The sequence below is a fragment of the Mandrillus leucophaeus genome, unplaced genomic scaffold, assembly GCF_000951045.1.
Source record: "Mandrillus leucophaeus isolate KB7577 unplaced genomic scaffold, Mleu.le_1.0 Scaffold284, whole genome shotgun sequence".
NCBI classification, from domain to species: Eukaryota; Metazoa; Chordata; class Mammalia; order Primates; family Cercopithecidae; genus Mandrillus; species Mandrillus leucophaeus.
Window position 1 is genome coordinate 2,977,950 of NW_012102965.1, and position 22,760 is coordinate 3,000,709.

The following is a 22,760-nucleotide window of genomic DNA, read 5'->3' on the forward strand; positions in this document are numbered from 1 at the left end:
CTTAGAAAAGACCTGTGTGTATCTCAACACCTAGGACAGCTGCCCCAGAAACAGACGGTCCAGGGACACACCCTTGCCCCTCCCCATTTCACAAACTCATGGCTAGAATGGAATCTAGAACAAGAATGCAGATGCATCAGACATCCTTGGGGATGACCTTGCCAAACAAATTAAACTACTTCCAATCTCACATCCACCAGATCAAAACCTAAACTAGGATCAAAATCACTCATTCATACTGGGAGGGTATTAAAATAAATATTTCTGACCCTTTCCCTCCTCCACCCACCAGATGATGAAACAAGAAAGACCAATCATAATTCTTTTTTTTTTTTTTTTTGAGACAGAGTTTCGCTCTTGTTGCCCAGGCTGGAGTGCAATGGCATGATCTCGGCTAACTGCAACCTCTGCCTCCCAGGTTCAAGTAATTCTCCTGCCTCAGCCTCCTGAGTAGCTGGGATTACAGATGCGTGCCACCACGCCCAGCTAATTTTTGTATTTTTTAGTAGAGATGGGGTTTCACCATGTTGGTCAGGCTGGTCTCGAACTCCTGACCTCATGATCCGCCTGCCTCAGCCTCCCAAAGTGCTGAGATTACAGGTGTGAGCCACCACACCCAGCCCATAATTCATTTTTAAACCAACTCTCCAACAACCTGTCCTCTTTCCTCCTACTCAGACTGAATGAGAAGTCTAGTCTTGGCAGTCCCTTGATGTTTATCCAGCCTTTCCGGCTGTGACAGAATACTTGATGCGCTACCACAGAATTGCTTGCAACGCTGACGGGTCATCTCTAATGCTAAGAGAGAAGAAGAGGGAAAGTCCCTGGAGAGCCACCATATTGAGTCTTCACAATTTCATCTAGTGGACTGTGGAGCCATAAATGGTGCACAATAAATCCAGGAATGCTAGAGTGCAACCTGACAGGATCCAGTAGGAACCTCTTAGAAAAGACCTGTGTGTATCTCAACACCTAGGACAGCTGCCCCAGAAACAGACGGTCCAGGGACACACCCTTGCCCCTGTCTCTTATACACATCTAGATGTGTATAAGAGACAGGTATGGGGCTAATCCTCCCCACCCCACCCCCAGTTTGGTCTACAGGACCTCATATAGACTGAGCAACTTCGGCTATTTGGATAGCTGATCCACTGCCAAGATGGATCCCAGCCACCACCTGTTACTTTGACAACTCTAGCTTCAGGTCTACCAGGACCATTTGCAAAACTTACACCCACAGAAAACTCAAAGGCTCCAGAGGCACAAGCCCCAACCCCCAGAGAGCGCCACAGCATTCTTCTCCTTCTAGTAGTAATTTGGCTTCCAAGAAAATCATCTCATGCTCAGGTCACAGTCAGAGTCCTGACCAGCACCATAGAAATTTCAGCCATTATTCTAGTTGTATGGAGTCATTCAAAATATTAGTTCCGAAAGAAGTTTCAGAGGCCCAATGCCGAATATCTTTTACCTTTGCTAATTTTTCCATAAATTGAAAGCCTTTCTAGAAAGAAAGGAGCATATCACTGTTAAAGTTCAATTATACAACACAGACCCTCTCTGGGTTATATTTGTAACTTCCTGTCCATCTATAATTATTTCAAAATAAAGTGTCTAAATAGGCTTTAGTGGAACATTGATTAGTAACTGAAAACCAAAGCAGACTTAGTTGATGACAGAATGACAGGAAAAAAAAAAAACCTGGAAAATGTTGACCTCATTATTTCAGTTTTTCAGACATATCCTTAAAGCTGGGTCAAACTGATCCATCTACAATTCAACTGAGCATTTGTTATTCTACATTGGAACAAGGAAACTCATCCATTGATCACTCCAACATTGTCTGAGATACACTAAATTATTCTCACTGTAAAAGTTTCTTGAACAGAAAATGTCAAAATCTTTTTTTTTTTTCCCCCTGAGACGGAGTCTCACTCTGTCGCCCAGGCTGGAGTACAGTGGTGCAATCTCGGCTCACTGAAAGCTCCGCCTCCCGGGTTCACACCATTCTTCTGCCTCAGCCTCCCAAGTAGCTAGGACTACAGGCACCCAGCCACAATGCCTGGCTAATTTTTTGTATTTTTTTGTAGAGATGGGGTTTCACTGTGTTAGCCAGGATGGTCTTGATCTCCTGACCTCGTGATCCCCCCACCTCGGCCTCCCAAAGGAGAATGTCAAAATCTTTAATGCTAAGAAAGAATATGATTTCATGGCTGAAAAAAAAAAAAGTTATTTTTTTAAAAAGTTCAATTATACTAAGATATAAAAAAATACTCTTTAGTAAAGGACAACTTTGATGAAACCTTTTAGATGTACTGTGTGATTTTATGTCTTCAGTCCACTACAACAGAAAGGTTCTTTTCAATGACTCCCCCAGTAATAATAGGATAGTAGCAGAACCTTTCTGTCCTATAAACTAAGCCTAGTTAGGAAACAATATCCAGAAGCATTTATACTTGTCTGAACTCTTGATTCCATGTTATTACATGAATTAAGTGAAGACCTGAACCAAGATCATCAGACTTCTATTAAGGCACACAGATGATTTGACTGGCTCGGGCTTAATGGTCATGTTTCAGCTTCATTTTATTGCTCCGCTTCCCTTGACACCAGAACTATTTATCTCCTCTACTTCTCAATAACATTTATAAATCCCAAGAACAGTATTCACTGTAAATCAAACTAGTAAGTAAACTCGTTCTCCAACACCAAACCACACACTTTCATGTTTCTCAACTAAAAGTAGAGTTCATTACAAAAGAAACTGAGAAACACCTCCTCATGAAGTCTCTCTTAATATTTTATGTCTACATAAGGATATGATGTGGGTAGCGGTAGATGGCAGCACCACAGTGTCTCAGGATCTGTTTTCTAGTGCCCCCCCAAAACAGAATCACAGGTCTCTGCCCTCCCCTGGCATTCTTAATATTATAATTAATAGTTAATAATTAAAATACTTAACTAACTAAACTAAACTGAAGATCCATCTAGCATTTTTTTCTTTTCTTTTCTCTTGAGACAGGGTCTCACTTTGTTGTTCAGGCTGGAGTGCAATGGCATGACCATGGCTCACTGCTGCCTTGAACTCCTGGGCTCAAGCAATCTTTTCATAGGACTTGTTGGAGCAACTGTGTTTGGAGAGCTATCTGAAAGACAATAACATTTTTCCCTGAAGACATTCTTGCCCCCAGGGCACACTTTTCTGGCTGCCATCAACCCTGCTGCCTAGATTCAATGAAATGGGGATGTCAGATGATTCTGTGAGCAACAGATCTAGGCATGAATGTATACACATAAGCACAACTCATACTTCTAAGGGTGACCATACAGCTAGGAACAGCAAATGGCAGATTACCACGCATAACACAGGACAAGGGAAGAAGTTCAAACATCTACTCAGCGCCTACTCCAATACATTCACACAAGTTCACAACAGTTTCACAGTTTGCAGAATTCTGGAGTCACTAGTTTGTAGTAAGCGGAGAGCATGGCTTAGTGGTAAAACGCATGAGCTCTGAAGTCAGAAAAGACTTACTCATTTATAAAATAAGGTATTTAATTTCTCCAAATATTGGTTTCTTCATCTTTAAACGGGATAATACCACCTATCACAAAAGGGTCGTTCAAGGATTAAATTAGGTATATACTAGGACCTGGGCACATAGGAGATACATAATTTATAAGATCCTAGTCATGGATATAATTCCTAAATAAGGCTTAAAAAAACTCACAGAAAACCACATGGTTTCATTCTGCACTCTGAAATCCAGCTGGTATTATGCCACTAGTGTATGTGTGCTACATAAGTCAATAAAAGTGGGAACCCAGAGACGAAATAAGCGAATAACTACTTAGACTGTATGTCCCCCAACTGGGTGGCTCAATACTATTCCTTCATAAATAAAGACCAGGATGCAAATATACTCCTGTGTTGTAACAGTGCTAAGTTTCATTGTTTTGGAACACACATAAAATATGAGTTCTCCAAAGTAAATGCTGCTGAATTTCATACAAATATTCACGAACATTACATGTTGCCAGGCCTTCTCACTTAGAGCTGTGTATAAAATACAAGTAACTAGATGTCAAAAAACCTATAAATCCTATGAGAGCAAGCCCTACACACAGGCATACTGGTAGCTTCAAGGAGAGAAAACGGTGAAGTTGACAGAAAAACAACAGAAAGCACAATAAGAAGTCCAAAACTAGTTAGTGTGGAACAAATACACCGTGTGTGTACGTGTGCATGCAAATACATATAACTCAACAGACCTGCAGGGAATCCCTATTGTAAAAGCCATCATTTACAGAAGATCTAGCTTATACCAATTTCAATTTCTTTCTTTTTTTTTTTTTTTTTTTGAGACAAAGTCTCACTCTGTCGCCCAGGCTGGAGTGCAGTGGCACAATCTCCACTCACTGCAACCTCCGCCTCTCAGGTTCAAGCCATTTTTCTGCCTCAGCCTCCCAATTAGCTGGGATTACAGGCGTGCGCCACCACACCTGGCTAATTTTTGTATTTTTAGTAGAGATGGGGTTTCACCATGTTGGCCAGGCTGGTCTCCAACTCTGGGGCTCAAGTGATCCACCCACCTCGGCCTCCCAAAGTGCTGGGGTTACAGGCATAAGCCACTGCACCTGGCCCAACTTCAATTTCTTAAAAAGTGAAGAAAATGAGGTTAAGAGAGGTTTACTGTTCGTAAGCAACAGCGTCAGCAGGTGGTGAATTTAAACTCAGGTCTTTCTACTCCAATTTATGCTAGGCCCCATAAACACGGTGCTCAACACAAATTACACTTGTAACTGAACATGATTAATAAAGAGAAAATAAACTGTATTCAGTCACTTCAGTTCAAGTACAGAAAAAATATATTTTCAGATTTTTTTCATTAAAGTAGTTAAAAGTTTTGGCCAGGCACAGTCACTCACTCATGCTTGTAATGCCAGCATTTTGGGAGGTCGAGATGGGTGGACCACCTGAGGTCAGGAGTTCAAGACCTGAGCAACATGACAAAACCCCGTCTCTACTAAAAATACACAATTAGCTGGGCGTGGTGGCGCATACCTGTAATTCCAGCTACCTGGGAGGCTGAGGCAGGACAATCACCTGAACATGCAAGGCGAGGGTTGTGGTGAGCCAAGATTGTCCCATTGCACTCCAGCCTGGGCAACAGAGTGAGACTCCATGTCAAAAAAGAATAATAACAAAAATAAAATAAAGTAGTTGAAGTTTTGTGGTCATTATAAGAATAAATTCTCACCATCTAGAAAACGGTTAACCCAAAATGATTTATCCCTAATGGTTCAAAAGGGCCAAGAATTTATTGTAACTTGCATCCACATCTGGGAAAAAAAAAAATCATTCCTTAACTCTAGAGAAACACTTTTAAATAAAAAATGTGGCATCATGACTACAAACTCTTTCACTTGGGGCTTTCACTGGGACTTATCCAGTTATTATTCTGACAATAATCGGAAACGAAAAATAAAACAAAGATGATTTATCCTGACTAATCAAATATTCTAGGGACCAAAAAAAATAAGCGAATTAAGTCAACAATTATTTCAAATTTCCCATGGTTAGAATAAAAAGAACCAGCCTCCTTTCAGAGTCCTCTGCTCTGTCAGAGAAACTGGGGATGGAAACGGACCCTCAGAGCTGTGATGTTACATTCAAACTCCCACAAATGGCCTTCATTTTGAAAATGAAGAAACCAAAGCTCGGTGCATGTCATGACTAAATGCGGGTCTCAAAATCAACTACTATCAGATTTTCAACATGAATCCAGGTACTTGACTCTCTAAGTTTAGTGGAAATGTCTAAATCTAAAGACTAAAGGAAGAGTCTGAGGTCAGGCTAGTATCCCCTGGGACTTTCGGGTGTTCTCTAGGAGAAGCAAGGAAGATTAGGCGGGTGTGGTTTACACTACAGATCCCCAGAGAAAGCCCTACCGACTGGAGCCAAGTCAGCCTGGAGCGACTGTGTCAGCTTGGTTGTTCCTGACAAATACAAGAACGATCCAGAATTAAATAAAATCCATGTCAAGATAAATAATTAAAACAGGCCCATTTTTATTATTTACAATTAGGTCCTATTTGGCTATAGGAAATAACTCAAAAGTCAGTTTTTTTTTCAGTTTTCCTAATTCTTCCAAAAGACAATATCTAATCTTTATTATATCAAGTTTTGACTACGGTTATAGTTCCTCAGGAACATCTGGGCTCTCCTAATTAGTAGCATTATAAACATTACTTCCCATATAAAGGTTCAGAGTTGACACCTATTACCTCATTAGATGACCATAACACCCTGATTGGTGGTCAGGTGTGATTTCCCAGAAGAAACCAAGTCTAAGAAGAGGTTAGACCACCTCCTCAATGTCTCACTGGCATCAACTGCCTGAAGACAGTCTAGGGCTAGGACCTTGTGACTCTAATGCCCTTTTTATAGTTTTAGTGTAAATTTTCAAATGTGTTTAAAAAAAAAAAAAAGCAATTTGTAAAAACATGGATTTCAAGTTGGTGGGGAGATAATAACTTTTTGTGGTAGGACAACTGGATAGTCAGAGAAAATAATAAAATTAGAATCCATCTTACATCATAGACTAAAATAAACATCCTATCATTTCAAATGACAAACACACCAAATATTAAGTTTAAGAGTTGAATATTTGTAGAATTAGAGGCATCAAAAGATCTCTCAAACATGACACCAGAAGCAAAAGCCTTATAAAGAAATGTGTGATAGATTTGAGTTCATGAAAATATAAAACTCCTATAACAAAAGCTCTTAATATATAAGTAAACTTGAGGAAAAATATCTGTACGGTGGCGTGATCTCGGCTCACTACAACCTCCACCTCCAGGGTTCAAGCCATCCTCTGGCCTCAGCCTCCTGAGGAGCTGGGATACTCCTGAGTACAGGTGCCTGCCACCACACCCAGCTAATTTGTGACAGAAAGCTAATATCCTTAACACATGTAGCTTTAATAAATACAAAAGACAAACACACCAATAATAAAATGAGCGAAGGGCTTGACTAGGCAATCCACATCAAAAAAATGAGTTCTCAAACTTGAAAAAAAAAGTTTAAATGTACCAGTAATTAAATATCTACAGAGTAAAAGATAGATTTATCACTTTTTACTAATAAATTGGAAAATTTTTAAAAATTACTATATCCACAAATTGAGTATGATGACAATGGTACTCTCATTTAGGAATATAAATAATATGTCACTTTTGGAGAGCAACGTGTATATGTCTTTTGACCTAGAAGTTCTAATTCCTGTAGGTTATTGTTTGCTAATTCTAGAAATATATTCTAAGCAAACAATAATAACATACAAGATTTAGCCAGAAGGATTTTCATCGTAGGGTTGCTGACTAATAAGACAAACATAAATGTTCATCCAGGAACAGAGAACCATGGTGAAGCCATCCAATAGAAATCTACACAAAAACATGTGCATGTGTTGGGGGTGGGGGGATATCATTACTGAAGGATGTTACAATAGTCATGATACACTAGCAAATGGAAAAAAAGTTTATGAAACATTATGCAGTATATAATCACCATTTATGTTGGGGATACACACACATGATTGAGACGATACTCATGAAAACATTAACAATGGTTGTGAGAGTCCGAGTAGTGTTTGTCTTTTCTCTGGATTCTAAATCTTCAATAAATAGGAATAACTTTTATAAAAAGTTGTGAAATTAAAAAAAACAAAACAAAAACTTCCAAGGAAGGGAGGCAGCAGCCAATACTGCTTTAATGCACAGAGCAACTGATTCTCCCCCCAGAAGCACTGGGCACCTCAGGCTCACAACACACCCAGTCATTCCATCCTCAGGTCCTGAGATAGGAACAGGAGCACATCAGGATGGGCAGAACCCCTAGTCGCATGTCACACTACAATCTCAAACCCTGGCACCTGCTTGGAAAGCACTCCAACAGTCCACTGGCCCTTAAGGAACCTCCTGCACTTGTCAGTTCTCTCCATGTTAACAAGATGGCAGCTCAAAAGAAGGTATATAGCAAGGGGTGAGACGTGTCTGCAATGCACAAAAATATGTAAATCTCAAGGCATGGGAAAAGGTACTAACCCCATGGGGAGCAATTGAGAATATTAATAAAAATTATTAATGCAATTATCTTTTAACCCAGCAATTCCACTTCTGGGAATTTATCTGACCTTCTACATACAAAGTTACACAAATAGCACTATTTATAACAGCAAAAGTGCAGAAGCAAATAAAATGTCCCTTATGTGGGAACTGGTTAAATCAATCATGGTCTATTCACATGAGAAAATACTTGATGTACTAATAAGGAAAGAGAGGAGGATATAGGGGAAAATGAAAAAAGCAAAGTGTGGAACAGTATACAGTATATATTTACCTTATGTACAATAAAACAAGAATAAGAATATATACTTACATTAATAGGTCCTAGAGATGAAAAGAGCACTTAAGGAGACAGGGAACGAAGTTGATGGACAAACAAAAATGGGAGCAAGCCTTCTCAATTTGTACCCTGTTACACTTGTTTGCTTTCTTTCTTTCTTTTTTTTTCTTTGACAGAGTCTTGCTCTGTTGCCCAGGCTGGAGTGCAGTGGCATGATCTCGGCTCACTACAACCTCCACCTCCAGGGTTCAAGCCATCCTCTGGCCTCAGCCTCCTGAGCAGCTGGCATACTCCTGAGTACAGGTGCCTGCCACCACACCCAGCTAATTTTTGTATTTTTAGTACGGATAAGGTTTCACCATGTTGGCCAGGCTGGTCTCGAACTCCTGACCTCAAGTGATCCACCTGCCTTGGCCTTCCAAAGTGCTGGGATTACAGGCATGAGCCATGGCACCTGGCCCTGGTTTGCTTTCTGAACCATGTAAATACAGTACCCACGCCAAACAAAATATCAACAATAATAGTAATAAAAATAAGAAAATGTAAAGTTTAAAAATGCTTTCCAAGAAAGCCTTGTTAAGAGTGAGATCTACCACCCACAGCGGGAGGAGCATCAGAGCTGAACAATACAGGGATCCTCACACAGTGATCCTCTTCTATTCCCCTGGAAGAAGACAGGAGAGAGGAAACCACTTCCTGACCACCTACCACTGGCTGTGTGTTCTGCACATGTTATCTCATTTAATAGTCTAATTAACCCTAGCAGCTATAACCAACCCCCTCTCTGCAAATAGGTAAATGGTGGCTGGCAAGGCTTTAGGTAACTTCCCCAAAGTCACAGGCCTACGATCAGACCTCATGCTCTTGTCTACTAAAACCTGCAAACGTAAATATTTATATGTCATAGTAAAAACTAAAATCTTCTATGTCAGCCAGCTACCCATAATCATACTTACTTCCACAGTGTTCTCTAATGTTCTTTGTTTTCTAGATTTTGAGAAGGTGCTTGTTGAATAAAGCAAACATTTTGCTGTTCTAAATTTTCCACTTACTGGGCACCAAAAAGAGTTAATTGTGGGCAGTTTTTAAGGAAAAAAGGATGAACATAGTTTTAAATGAGAGTTATCCAAAAAAGTGGCAGTTCACAAAACAACTGAAAGCAGGGTCTCAAAGAGATATTTGGAAACCGGTGTTCATAGAAATATCATTTGCAACAGACAAAAGGTAGAAGCCCCCAAGCATCCAACAACAGATAAATGGATAAACAAAATGTTGCATATACATACAACGGAATATTATTCAGCCTTTAAAAGGAAGGAAATTCTATCATACACAAAAACATGGATAAACCTTGAGGACATTATGCTAAGTGAAATATGCCAGTCATAAAAGGACATTATGGACATTTCCACTTATAAGAAGTAGCTAGAGTAGTCAAATCCATGGATAGAAAAAGTAGAATGGTAGTTGGCAGGAGCTAGCAGGAAAAAGCGATGGGTAGTTATTATCTAATGGGTACAGAGTTTCAGTTTTGCAAGATGAAAAGAGTTCTGGAGATTAGTTATAAAACAACGTGAATGTACTTAATAGTACTGAACTGGAAACTTACAAATGGCTCACACGGTAAATTTTATGTTGTTTATTTTCTACAACGTAAAAAAAAAAAAATTTTTTAACTGCCAGTTCAAGATATTATAGCTGACATCTGTTTTTATCTCTCTAGAAACTATCACAGTGTCCAACCTGACCCCCATCCATGCCTGCACTGTCCACCTTCCAGACCAAGGGGTGACACAAGCACAAGTCTTTCAGGGAGATTTGATAAACAGACATCATCTTGGGGCAGCCAATGTGTTCTCTATTCAAATCATGCGGATAAAACCTCATTGTGGCAGAAAATAAGACCAACGAACAGGAAGCAGAAATAGGCAGGATTCCTACCGAGAAGCAGAGTGCCTTTATATCCTTGGAGCCCATGAGTCATGGGTCCTCCCCCAACCCTCTTAAGACACAGGCCAATAAATCCTTTTTTTTTAACTTAACCAAAAAATAATACAGATACCCAATAGAAAAGCAGTTTCACTGAACAACAGGTACCTGAACAAGAATTTTCTCACCACAGATTGTTTTGGAACTTTATCCGCAGTATCATACATCTCTACTAAAACAGTAGTACACAAGTCCAAAATTTAGGTAATATAATTTCAAATTTAACATAACATTTCCAATTCAGCCAGAATACTCTTTCACCTCTGAAGGGAACAATGAATTTTTCAATTTAAATCTATACTATGTAATATACAGAGGGAGAGATATACAATTCACAGAAAGTTTATACAGAAATAGATTTGGAAATACAAATGTTTCCAAATTACCTGAGGTATAATATAGAAGAGAGTGCCTAAATATTACCCTGAAATTGAGGTTTTGGGTGAAACATTCGAACAACTGAGTCCAAGAACAGGAGGGTAATACATAGAGATCCTTTATCTATGCCTTATTTGAAGAACTGAGATCTCTGATGCAATGCTCCATGTGCTATAGGTTGCCTTGGTTTGGTTCCCACTAATTACTGACCAGGCTTAAACTTATTAAATCCAAATCTCATCAATGAGTGATTACTGACTGTCTAGGTATACTGACTCTCGTACGAACCAAGACACATGGAGAAAGCAGCTCATATACAGAGCATGGTGCTAGGCTCTGCAGATTTTGTCTGACTTAATGCAAGCAAAAAGGATATCTAAAAAGCTATCATGCCACATATTAATGTCAAACCAGTTTCTTATCTAGAATCTGAAAGACATAGCATAAAGCTGAAGAGAGGTGCCCGAGGCAAAATCTTAAATGTGAACTGTGTTCCCCAAGGAGTGTAACTATAAGCTTGTTACAAGTTTTTGCAAAGATAAACTACCCTTGCTGATTTCACAGAAGCAGATCTGACCAATAAATTAACTTTCAAACACAAGGAATACTATCCGTGTGAAATCACTATAACCACTAATCAGCACGAGATGCATGTTCTGAAATTGCTTTTGGGCTTCTCTCTTCATTATGAAAGATTAGCAGCCAGTAATTTAATCATAATGAGGGAAAAAAGAAGACTCTATTTTTCGTGGAAGGCTTTTCAACGCTCACTGCAACACACCTGGTAAAAACAAAATGACAAAGCTTATCTCTCCCACAGGATTATTTTCCAGCCATTTAACGTGGCTTCCACCTCACACCTCCAGAGTAAATCTTGGAATGTGGCAGCCCAGAATGTTAATGGTACTTGGATGGAAATCTAACTCTTAAAAATACTGCTCAGAATTCTTGCAGTCTCTAAGGCTGTATACTCACTAAGGAATCTACAGAACTTAGTGTCCTAGAAGTAAGAGAGACCACAACATATTTAAGAACCAAAAACGGTCAGCAGGGCAGGAGTGCTGACTGCAAGAATGAGAATGGAAGGAAAGGAAAGCTGTGACCATGAGAGGCTCTTTATACCATGCTAAGGAGTTTGGATAGACTTAATCCTAACAGCAAAGGGCAGCTAGTGAAAGATTTTAAGCAAGGCAGTGATGTGTTCAGATTTGCATTATAGAATTGTTTATCCTGGCATCACAGAAAATATCCCCACTAAGCAGAAAAACACCAGTCATCAAAGTAGAATACATTTCCCAACTAACAAAAAGTTAAGCAAAAGGCAATACGTCACTGTCTTAGAGAAACCGGCTAACTTATGTGAATTTAACCTGACTGATGTAAAAGTCAAAGCCCCGCCCCTACTCCTATTAGTCATGCAAAAATGTACTGCATTTACTAGGGTATTTCATCAGCCTAGAAGTGACATAAAGTTTGTTTCCTTTATTATAACTAAGTTATACAAAAATAAAAATAAAAATCCTCACTACAACTTCACATTCAAGTGCACATTCTGCACTTACAGAATATCATTTCCCAATGAGAAAAAGCATCAAAAGCAAATAAATTATTTTCATGTCATTTGAAGAAAACTGTATCTGCCTATGATAAGGAATTATAATGGTCAGTATTTGACATGTTACTTGTCAGTGGGTTGCCTGTACAACAGTCAGGAAATTAGCAGCTTCCTGCCAATGTTTAAGGCCATTTGTGATTTGGGTTTCTCTTTAATTTTCCAGAATTACATACTAAAAGTCATAAAATCAGTTATAACCTTTGACACAGTAAATCTATGCATTCATCCTAATAAAGCAATTAGTAGCAGAAAAATGCTATTTGTGTGTTTTTAAAGGTTCCCTACAATATTCTGTAAAAATAGAAATAGCTTAAATATTCTATCATAGATTACTTAAGAAAAATACATTAACACAACTAAATACTACATAACCATTCAAAAAATGATTATTACAAAGACTCTACTACAATAGAATAAAAAAGTTTAAGAAGACAGGTATATGTATCCAGCAATGAAAATTACATAATACAGTACATATTTATACATTATTGATAAAGACTACGAGGTCAGGAGATCGAGACCATCCTGGCTAACATGGTGAAACCCCGTCTCTACTAAAAATACAAAAAACTAGCCGGGCGTGGTGGCGGGCGCCTGTAGTCCCAGCTACTCGGAGGCTGAGGCGGGAGAATGGTGTGAACCCGGGAGGTGGAGCTTGCAGTGAGCCGAGATCGCGCCACTGCACTCCAGCCTGGGCGACAGAGCGAGACTCCGTCTCAAAAAAAAAAAAAAAAAAAAAAAAGACTAGAAGAGAATAAGCAAAAACATAAAAGCTTAGTGTAGGAGTAAAAAATATCAACATTAGGCCAGGCGTGGTGGCTCACACCTGTAATCTCAACACTCTGGGAGGCCAAGGCAGGCAGATCACAAGGTCAGGAGATCGAGACCATCCTGGCCAACATGGTGAAACCCCATCTCTACTAAAGATACAAAAACTAGCTGGGCGTGGTGACGCACACCTGTGGTCCCAGCTACTCTAGAGGCTGAGGCAGTGAAATCACTTGAACCCGGGAGGTGGAGGTTGCAGTGAGCCGAGATCGCGTCACCGCACTCCAACCTGGGCGACAGAGCAAGACTCTGTCTCAAAAAAAAAAAAAAAGTCAACATTAAAGAAAGTATTCTTATTAAATGCTTACAGAATTATTATTACAATTTTAAAAAACTAGAACAAAGTTTTATTATTCTTAGGAACAAACTAATCGTAGGCTGATTAGTTTGAACAAACATCCACACAGGTTTAGTGCTAGTCATCCAGCCAGCCCTTGGACTGAGCACTTAGAACACCTCACTCACCAAGTAGCCTGATCTCTCTTCTCTCATAAGACACTACGCTTCAGAATCCCCACGGTAAGGGGTGGACCCTAGACAATCCTAATGTCTCTTAAATAATCTCTAAATCTTCTACCCATAGATATATCTCAACCTCCAGAGAAGTATTTGAACAAATGAGTATTTTATTTCCTAAATTCTCTATGTGACTACCTTCTGTACCATTTTATTGCTCAGTAACAAATCCAGCATGATGATGGATAAAAAAACAATCCCTAAAGCGGTGACCCAGACAGGTCTTAGGCAAGTCACTTAAAAGCTCTGATTCCTTTATTTCTCTGCAGTAAAATCAGAAGGAGGTATTCTCAGGTGACTTCAATTTCTTACACCTCTTAAAAGTATTACAAGATTTTATGATCATTGTGTGCTAATAACCCTTAAACAGTATTTACCAGACAATGCCTATGAACTCAGAACCAGAAATTCAGGTTCACGGTGGGCCTCTTCTTCATGACTTCTTAAAACCATTAGAGCTATCAATTCTAACCTGAGAAAAGTAAACAAGACTCTAAGCCAAGAAGAAATTCGTTTGACTGCTTTGCTTTCTTCCAATATTCAAAGCAATACCTGTACTCATAAGTGTCTGGCTCCCAAATATCTTTCAAAGTCTCAATTCGACCTAGCATAAGCAGTATTTTCATCAGACTGGCAACTGTGTGGCAGAATTCCTCTTTCAATGTTGCCTGATCCTTACTCCACTGATTTTTTTTAATTGAAATATATCAAGCATACAGAAAAGTATAAAGAACGATCGATCTTTAAAGAGGACTAAATAAGTCTCTTCTCAGGGTTCCCACTACTTGCCAAACACAATGGCAGTGGGTCAGTGCACAAAGGTCAGCAACAGTGAGGACAGTTAACCAAGTAAGTGCAATAACGTATACATTCCAGAATATGTCGCTTCAGGCATGACACATAAGCCCTTAAACCATACCAATGCAGGTAACACACTCAAATAAATACACTAGCAGCCCTTAGCTATAAATAAGTTCTGCCTTTTAAAGAATTCATTCCCAGTTGGTTGTTTGAAACTTGGCGCACATTTCCCCCAGACACACTGCAGTAAATGTGGTTAAGTTTCCAAGCCAACACACAAAAGGCCAATTTAACACATAAAGTATCTGAAACACTATACATTTGCCCTGCCAAAAGAGTAGGAAACATTACTGCAGCCAAAAAGAACCGTAAGTGATTTTGCCATCTCAAAAGCAGGAGTGTGAGGGAAAGCAGAGTGCAGGTTCAGAAGGGGTGCAGATGGAGTCTTGAGGCAGTGCCTGGAGGCCTTATTAAGGCAAGTGAGCTTAGGGATTGTGAAACCAAGGGCCAGGTTGGCCTGGCTTTGATCAAATCTAGGTTCCTCCACTTAAAAGCCAGGTACTTTTAAATATTTTCAACCATTCTAAGGTTCAGTTTATTGATCTGAATTTCTGGCACAGAGTAAACATTCAATAAACAATTAGGCATTTTATATAGTTTTTTCATTTGCTTGAGACTGTATAGCTTTCCATTTTTCTTGATATAAGAGTATCCTTAACACCTGGCTGGGTTTATGAGTCATCATTAGAAAATGTTCAGTTTCCACCCAAAACAAAAACACTTTTTCAAAGTGTCTAGGCAAGAAATGCATAGGAAAGGGATCGATGAGAATGTACTGCACACTAGAACAAGACAGCCTCAATCAAAATGAAGCAACTAACACGGGACCAAAGACAGAAGAAAAAGGAGTCTTCCAGTAGCAGAAGATAAGAGGGAGATAGTAGGGAACTTCCAGATAACTTATGGGCTGTTTACACAGGGAGGAAAAGAGAAGAGGAACAGTAAATAATACTGGTAAACTCCAACAGGGTATTGGTACAAATACAGACAAACACACACATACATCCACACACATTCTCATTTAATTTTCACAATCCCATAAAGTAGGGGCCATTATTATCCTATTATCCTTTTACAGAAGAGGAAACTGAGGCACAAAGAGCTTGAATAACTTGCCCACGATCATTCAGCTACGATTAATCATAAGCCATGATTCAAACATACAGACTGGTTGCAGATTTGGGAGTCTAAACCACTATCTTATTACGATGTTTCTGTAGTGGGAAGCCAACTATTTGCATAAGGAGGTTTCCTAAATCAGAGGTTCATAACTTGAATAATATTTACCTATAAAGTTACCACTTATAAAGATGTAAACATTATGTAACAAGTTACAGATTTTCTGGCAATATTCAGTATTTGGGGTAGCAGTGGGTAACTTTCATTAAATGCTGCTGGATCCCAGGCACTGTCTGAAGCTATTTTGTAGGTTCTGCCTCATTTAAGCTTCACAGAACTTCCTTTGTGACAGGTGCTATGAAGTCCATTTTACACTTGAGAAAAATTGAGGCTCAATTATGAGCCCAAAGACACAGAGCTAGTAAGCGGCAGACGACAGCCTCACATCAGCTCTTCCTAGTTCCAAGTCCAGCACGCTTTTCATAACAGCACATCTGGTATGCTCAGACTCACACAGGTAAACACGGGACATGTTATATAACAGCCAGGAATATAAAGCAACAGTAAATCTCGTCTGACTTAAAATGTCAAAAATAGCAATGCAACTTTTAAACTAAATATTTCACAAAAAATATACCAAACTTTCTTTAGGACAGCTAAATGAACCCAACTGCCCTGCCCCAAAACCTAAAAAACAATTCTTTATTTTTTGAGACAGAGTCCTGCTCTGTCCGCCAGGCCGTAGTGCAGTGGCACCATCTCAGCTCACTGCAACCTCTGCCTCCCAGGTTCAAGCAATTCTCCTGCCTCAGCCTCCTGAGTAGCTGGGATTACAGGTGCGTGCTGCCACGCCCGGCTATTTTTTTTTTTTTTTTTTTTTTTTGTATTTTTCGCAGAGATGGGGTTTCACCATGTTGGCCAGGCTGGTCTCGAACTCCTGACCTCAAGTGATCTGCCTGCCTTGTCCTCCCAATGTGCTGGGATTATATGCATGAACCACCGTGCCCAGCCTCAGGTCTTCTTTATGTCTAACAATACCAAATACTGTATTGTACAGACGCATCAAGGCACATCTCCAAGGACCTAAAACTGCTTCGAAAACACTAGGTTAGAAGAAGCAAGTTTCCTAGGTTCTCATTTTAAATACCAACGTCAGGAGAGAGAGAAAGAAAAGGACAAGTGACAATCCAGGAGAAAAAAGTCTCTCTGAAGAGCAGAATCATGTTTTGTTGTTGTTTACAATGCCAGAGCGCCTCAGATTTGAATTCTGGTTCTGCCATTTATTAGCTCTGTTTGCTCATCTGGAAAATGATGCCAATAAGATCCAAGTCTCTGGCTATTACAAAGATTAAATTAAATATCATATGCAAAATACATAATCCAACAACCGACACAGTAAAAGCTTACTAATCAATAGTCTCACGCCCTTGCCTACTCTCCTCCCCACGTGGGATGATGTGCCACAAATCCCACAGACCTGGCAGGACATGACCTACCCCAATCACGCATTAACTTTCAGACTACCAGATCCTTATAAGGTGCTTTGCTCATTTTCCACCAAACCCACATCATGATTCCCATATTGGCCCAAAGCCTTTTTGCCTGCTTTACATAGGATAAGTATCTGTTTTATTATCTTGTTGTCACCACAGGTTGGGGAAACCAAAGGGCAACTATTTATTATTCATATTTCTATTGCCCCTCTCCAAACAAAGGAGAGTTGAGGCTACCTATATAAATACAAAAGATCTAGACAACACAACCATCAATTAAAAGAAGGATTTAACACATGTGATAAGTAATCTGATGAGGAGACTGAGGCAGAGAGATTATTGTAAGAAAACTGGATAGCAACTAAAAACAGGCAAATAACTTATCTTTGAGCTTTCTAGCAAGGAAACACAATGAGTTACAGATCACTTTTTTTTCTTTTTTTCTTTATATAAAAGAAAACATATCAATTTTTTTCTTTGAGGAGAGAGATCAATAACTTGCCCGAATTTATTTATCTAAGCCACTGGCAGAGCCAACAAGTCTTCCAAAATACTTGATGATCCTTTACAAAACTGTACCACTTTATACAACAATCAAGGATGTAATTTGACCAAACTCCCTTCAGTAAAATGTTCCCACTTTGACTCTCCTGCAAATTTTGTACAATTTGAACAAGTGTACACAGGATTTGTGTTTATTCAATAAATAGCCGTGTGCCTACTGGGAAAGGCAACATTACGATGAAAGAGATGGTTCCTGCCCTCAAGGGCCTCGTGACTACATGGCGGAGATGTGTCTGCAAAAGAACTGAAGCACAAAGCGGAACATGACGTGCTGGAACAGAGGATTACACACCACCAGAGGACTATGTGTATACACACTGCTTGTTAGGGTAGGGAGGGGCAGAGGAAGAGACCAGGGACATCTGAAGGGGCCTTGAAAGCTATGGAATTCTGACAGATGGAGAGCATGAAGCATGGGGAAAGTGCATTAAACGAAGAAGAAGAACACAGAAAAGCATGGGAAACATTTGGGACCTGAAAGCAAAATAATGAACAATCTGTTTTGGGACAGTGTAGCAGGAGAGAAACAGGAGAGTATGCTAGAAAGTTAAATTGAGGTTTTAGCACAAGGAATCTTTACTATCAGACTAAGGTGGAGCTTGGATTGTTTTCTACAGGCAATAGGGGCTTCTACAGGCTTGTGATCAGGAGTCAGACACAGAAAGATAAATACCACATACGCTCACTTATAAGTGGGAGCTAAATAATGTGTGCACATGGACACAGAGTGAGCAATGATAGATCACCCAGGTAAAGAAAGCCAAAGGAGGCCAGGCACAGTGGATTACAAGCCTGTAAGCCCAGCACTTTGGGAGGCCGAGACAGGCGGATCACAAGGTCAGGAGATCGAGACCATCCTGGCTAACCCGGTGAAACCCCGTCTCTACTAAAAAATACAAAAAACTAGCCGGGCGAGGTGGCGGGCGCCTGTAGTCCCAGCTACTCGGGAGGCTAAGGCAGGAGAATGGCGTAAACCCGGGAGGCGGAGCTTGCAGTGAGCTGAGATCCGGCCACTGCACTCCAGCCTGGGCAACAGAGCAAGACTCTGTCTCAAAAAAAAAAAAAAAAAAAAGCAAGCCAAAGGAAGGCTGCAGCAGTAGGGACAGTAAGTGGCAAAGGTGCTGAATACAAATACCAGGGAGGGAGCCCTGAGAGGGCCTGGGGAGGATGTGGGATGGGGCAAAAGCAAAGGGAGAGATCAGGGTTAGTCTAAGGCAGGGGGCAGCAGATTCTGGCCTGCGAGCCAAATCTGGCCTGCTGCTGCCCATTCTGTACAGCCAATAAGCTGACACATTTTTAAATGGTTGGGAAAAAGAAGAAAAGTATTTTGTGACAAGTGAAAACAGAAATGTCAGTGTCCATACATAAAGTTGTATTGGAGCACAGCCACACTCACTGGTTTACATGTCTACATTGGTGCTACAGTTGCAGATTCAATACTTGTGACAGACTGCGCTGTGCTCAAAGCTGAAAATGTTTACTGTCTTTGCCCTCACAAAAGTTTTCTGTGAGGCCCACACCCTGCTGGCATAGGGTTTTCAGGGTAGTGGATAGAGATGGTATGAACCCAAAACAGAGAAATCATCCATTATTATGACAATGGCTCAGAAAGAAAGATGGTATCAATCTTGGAGCAGTTAAATGGGAGGTGTCAAAGGGCACACAGCAAGGCAGCCCAGTGTGAAATGGAAAGCTCATTCCACTGCAGGGGCCCACACTGGCTATCCCCTCTGCCTAGGACATTTTTCTTACAGATCATTGAACTGCCTGGCTCCTACTCATTACTTGTCCTTCAAGGCTGAGTTTAAATGTCACTTTCTCAGACCAGGAGCCCTTCTCCTAACTCCTCAACCTAAGTATTCACTACCCATACCTTGCTAACTTTCTCTACTGCACTTACCACCACCTGAAATTATCTTGTTTATCAATGTGTTTAACATCTTAGACTGCTGGCTACTTAAGGACAGGGACCTTTCCTCTCTTGTTCTCCAGTGTCCCCAGTGCCTTGAATAGTGTCTGAAACTCTGCAACCAGTATTTGGGGGAGGTAAGAAGCAGAGAGGAAGGAATATAAATAAAAAGGGACAACTGGAGCTCAGGCAAAAGTGGGTCATCTGCACCATTTTCGCAACATATAAGATCTACCATTCACAGAACCTTTAGAAACATCCTCATTGGGGGAGGAGGAGAAGTGAGAGAAAGAGAAGATACTCAAAAAGAGAACAGAGACACACAGAGAAAGGAAGTCCTTACTGTGTCTCAGAAGCCAGGCAGCAGTAGGGTTGAGGAACATCTGCCAGGAAGGAGGTTTTCAGCAGCATGAACTGTTTTAGATAACTAGGGCAGAAAAAAGGTGTTAAAATGTGACAGCAAGAAGGTCACTGGTGACCTCAAGGAAGCAGTCTCATGAGTGTGGAGGTGGCAGTCAGTTTGCAAAGGGTTAAAGAATGAGTGGGTGGGAGGAAGTGAAGGTTTTCAAGGCATTTATTTGGCAGCAGAATGAAGGGAAAGAGGAAAGAGAGGTGCTCTAGGGGCAGCAGTGAGTGGGTGGGATCCTTCTTCCGTTTTTTCATGGGACACAAATCTCATCATGTTACTACCCTGCTTAAAAACTTCAACTTCCCCTGATGCATTATAAGGCCCAAAAGTAATATAGTACATAAGGCCCTGCTTGACCAGGTTCCTTCTTGCCTCACCAGCCTCCACCTTTGTTCTCCCTGCACCAGCTGCAGGGTGTTGGTTCCACCATAGGTCCTTGGCACATACTGTTGCCTCTCACTGGAAATCCTCCTCATTCTCTTAGCACAGCTCTTTCACCCTTCAGATTTCCATGTATAAAAGTGTACTGCAGAGGCCCCTTTTCTTACAGCCCACCTCTGACATCTCTCCTGGTACTCAGCATCATTGTAACAAACAGTAATACAATTGCTGAATTGTTTTTTCAACCAGCAAGGTACTTTTCTAAGGGCAGAAGCCAAGTCCGTCTTGCTCTCACATACATGTGAGATCTACAGAGAGTTGCTGAACAAAGGAACAAACATGAAAACCTAACAGCATTTGTATTTCAGCCAGCTTGTAGATGGTAAGTGGCCGCCCGCTTCCTAAATCACATCAGGTGGGCTTACAATTTGTTTGGGCCAATATGACTTCCTCTGACTTCCTCCTGCTTCCAACCAACCCAAGTGAATAGTCATTCTACACAAGTAAAAACATGAGGTTCCTTGGAGTTACCACCATACATCAAATGATTTTCCCAAAAACATAACCCATATACTGTGATTCGTGGACTTGCCTAAAGTTTCACAGAATGTTTTTAACTGAACAAAATCAGTCAGAATATTAAGACATTATGCATATTACCTTTCAGTCTATGTCATGTGAATTAGTGCTAAAATGGGTTTGCAGGTACACCTGGCAAAAAAGCCATTGTACCTCTTTATAATATAAATTGCATTTGTCCGCATCCCTGTGTGTGATGCACCAAACTAGTTTAATAGCAAGATTTTTCTCTCGGAAGATACATATTTGGTAGATTATTTTTTCCTTGAATTGTTTTATCTTTTCTTAGTACAACATAAACATTATTTTAAATTATAATTGAAAAAAATTGTTATAAATTATATAGCCTCACTATAATTTGATCAAATTAACTCTGCGAGCAAGCCTACAGATATAATTGTGCTTAATTGAATAAACTGTTGTCAGTTCCAATACCCTTAAGTCCTTAAAACACCATTATAAACAAACAAAGTTGCATTCATTACAAGTGGTTCTTATCTATTTCTACTTTATATTCAGACCAGTCTGAGTTACCAAGTGTACCTGAAAATAACAGACCTAAATTTATATTTTAAATACCTACAGGTCAGCCTTTTCAGCTGAAGTGAACTTTCCTACCCACTCCCCATCCATACAAATCAATTAGGGAGCTTTACTGTCTTTCTCATTCTAGAATGGGAAGACAAGAGAAGATACAGCTAACTCCTTTGCTGTCAAAGCATATGGGATGAAAATGACATCAAGAGCTCTTTTCCAATCACGTGGCAACAACTGTTCTTGAGTATAAATAATGCCCAGACCCAAGAAACCAGTCCAACATATACATCACCAAGCAGGAAATACATTTAAAATACTGTAAAATACACATCTATGATTAGAAGGAAGGGCCAACTTTCTGTACACTTTTACATTTTGGGTAAATCTTGCCTTAGGAAAGCAAAATATGTATATGGAAACAGAAACTGTAAAAGGGCATTCCGTAGAAACTGAACACATATTTCAGAGTCCCTTTAAACTCTTATAATTCCTTACCAGCAAAACTCCCTGGAGTACTATCTGATTTACAAGATACTTAATTTCCACACAATTCTGAAGACACCATTTTACAAACAGGTATACATGGTGCCTCTGCCAACAGCCCACAACTTGCTAAGTAAACTGAATCAGTGAGGTCAACGCAGTATCTTCACATTAACTTTCCCGGAAAGTCGAATACATTCCTACCAAATTATATACCTTGGATGGCACTTTAAATTAAGTAAAAGCACCTTTGCTAGTCATTTTTCCTTAAAAATAAAGTAAAACCTAATTTACCTAGCACCTTTGGCACTGTCTATGTAATAAACCCTTCTAGATTTGAGAAACTGCCTTCTTTTTTGATTCACTCATTGCTAATTGAAGTCTTTCTAACATAGAATATATCTGTTAGTCTTTGTTTTGTATCTACTGGTGGCATCTTCCCTACTATGTTGAAACATTCTGAATATAATTTGAGTTTTTTGTTTTTTTTTTTTTAATATACAGCCTATCTACCACTCATTAAAATAAAACAAGTCAGGCATGGTGGTTCATGCTTATTATCCCAAAACTTTGGGAGGCCAAGGCAGGAGGATTGCTTGAGCCCAGGAGTTCGAGACCAGCCTGAGTAACAGAATGAAACCTCTCTCTACAAAAAAATTTGAAAATTAGCTGAGTATTGCGGCACCTGC

At 39.9% G+C, this 22,760-nt stretch overlaps 1 protein-coding gene across 1 annotated transcript in view; it reads right to left on the reverse strand.

The window, feature by feature from the left end:
- The window catches only part of JAK1 (Janus kinase 1), a 139,406-nt gene that overhangs the window by 109,643 nt on the left and 7,003 nt on the right, over nt 1-22,760 (reverse strand). The window contains exon 2 of the mRNA XM_011985475.1: nt 20,026-20,109. The gene's annotated coding sequence lies outside the window, so the exon portion shown is untranslated. The remainder of the gene's footprint in view (nt 1-20,025; nt 20,110-22,760) is intronic.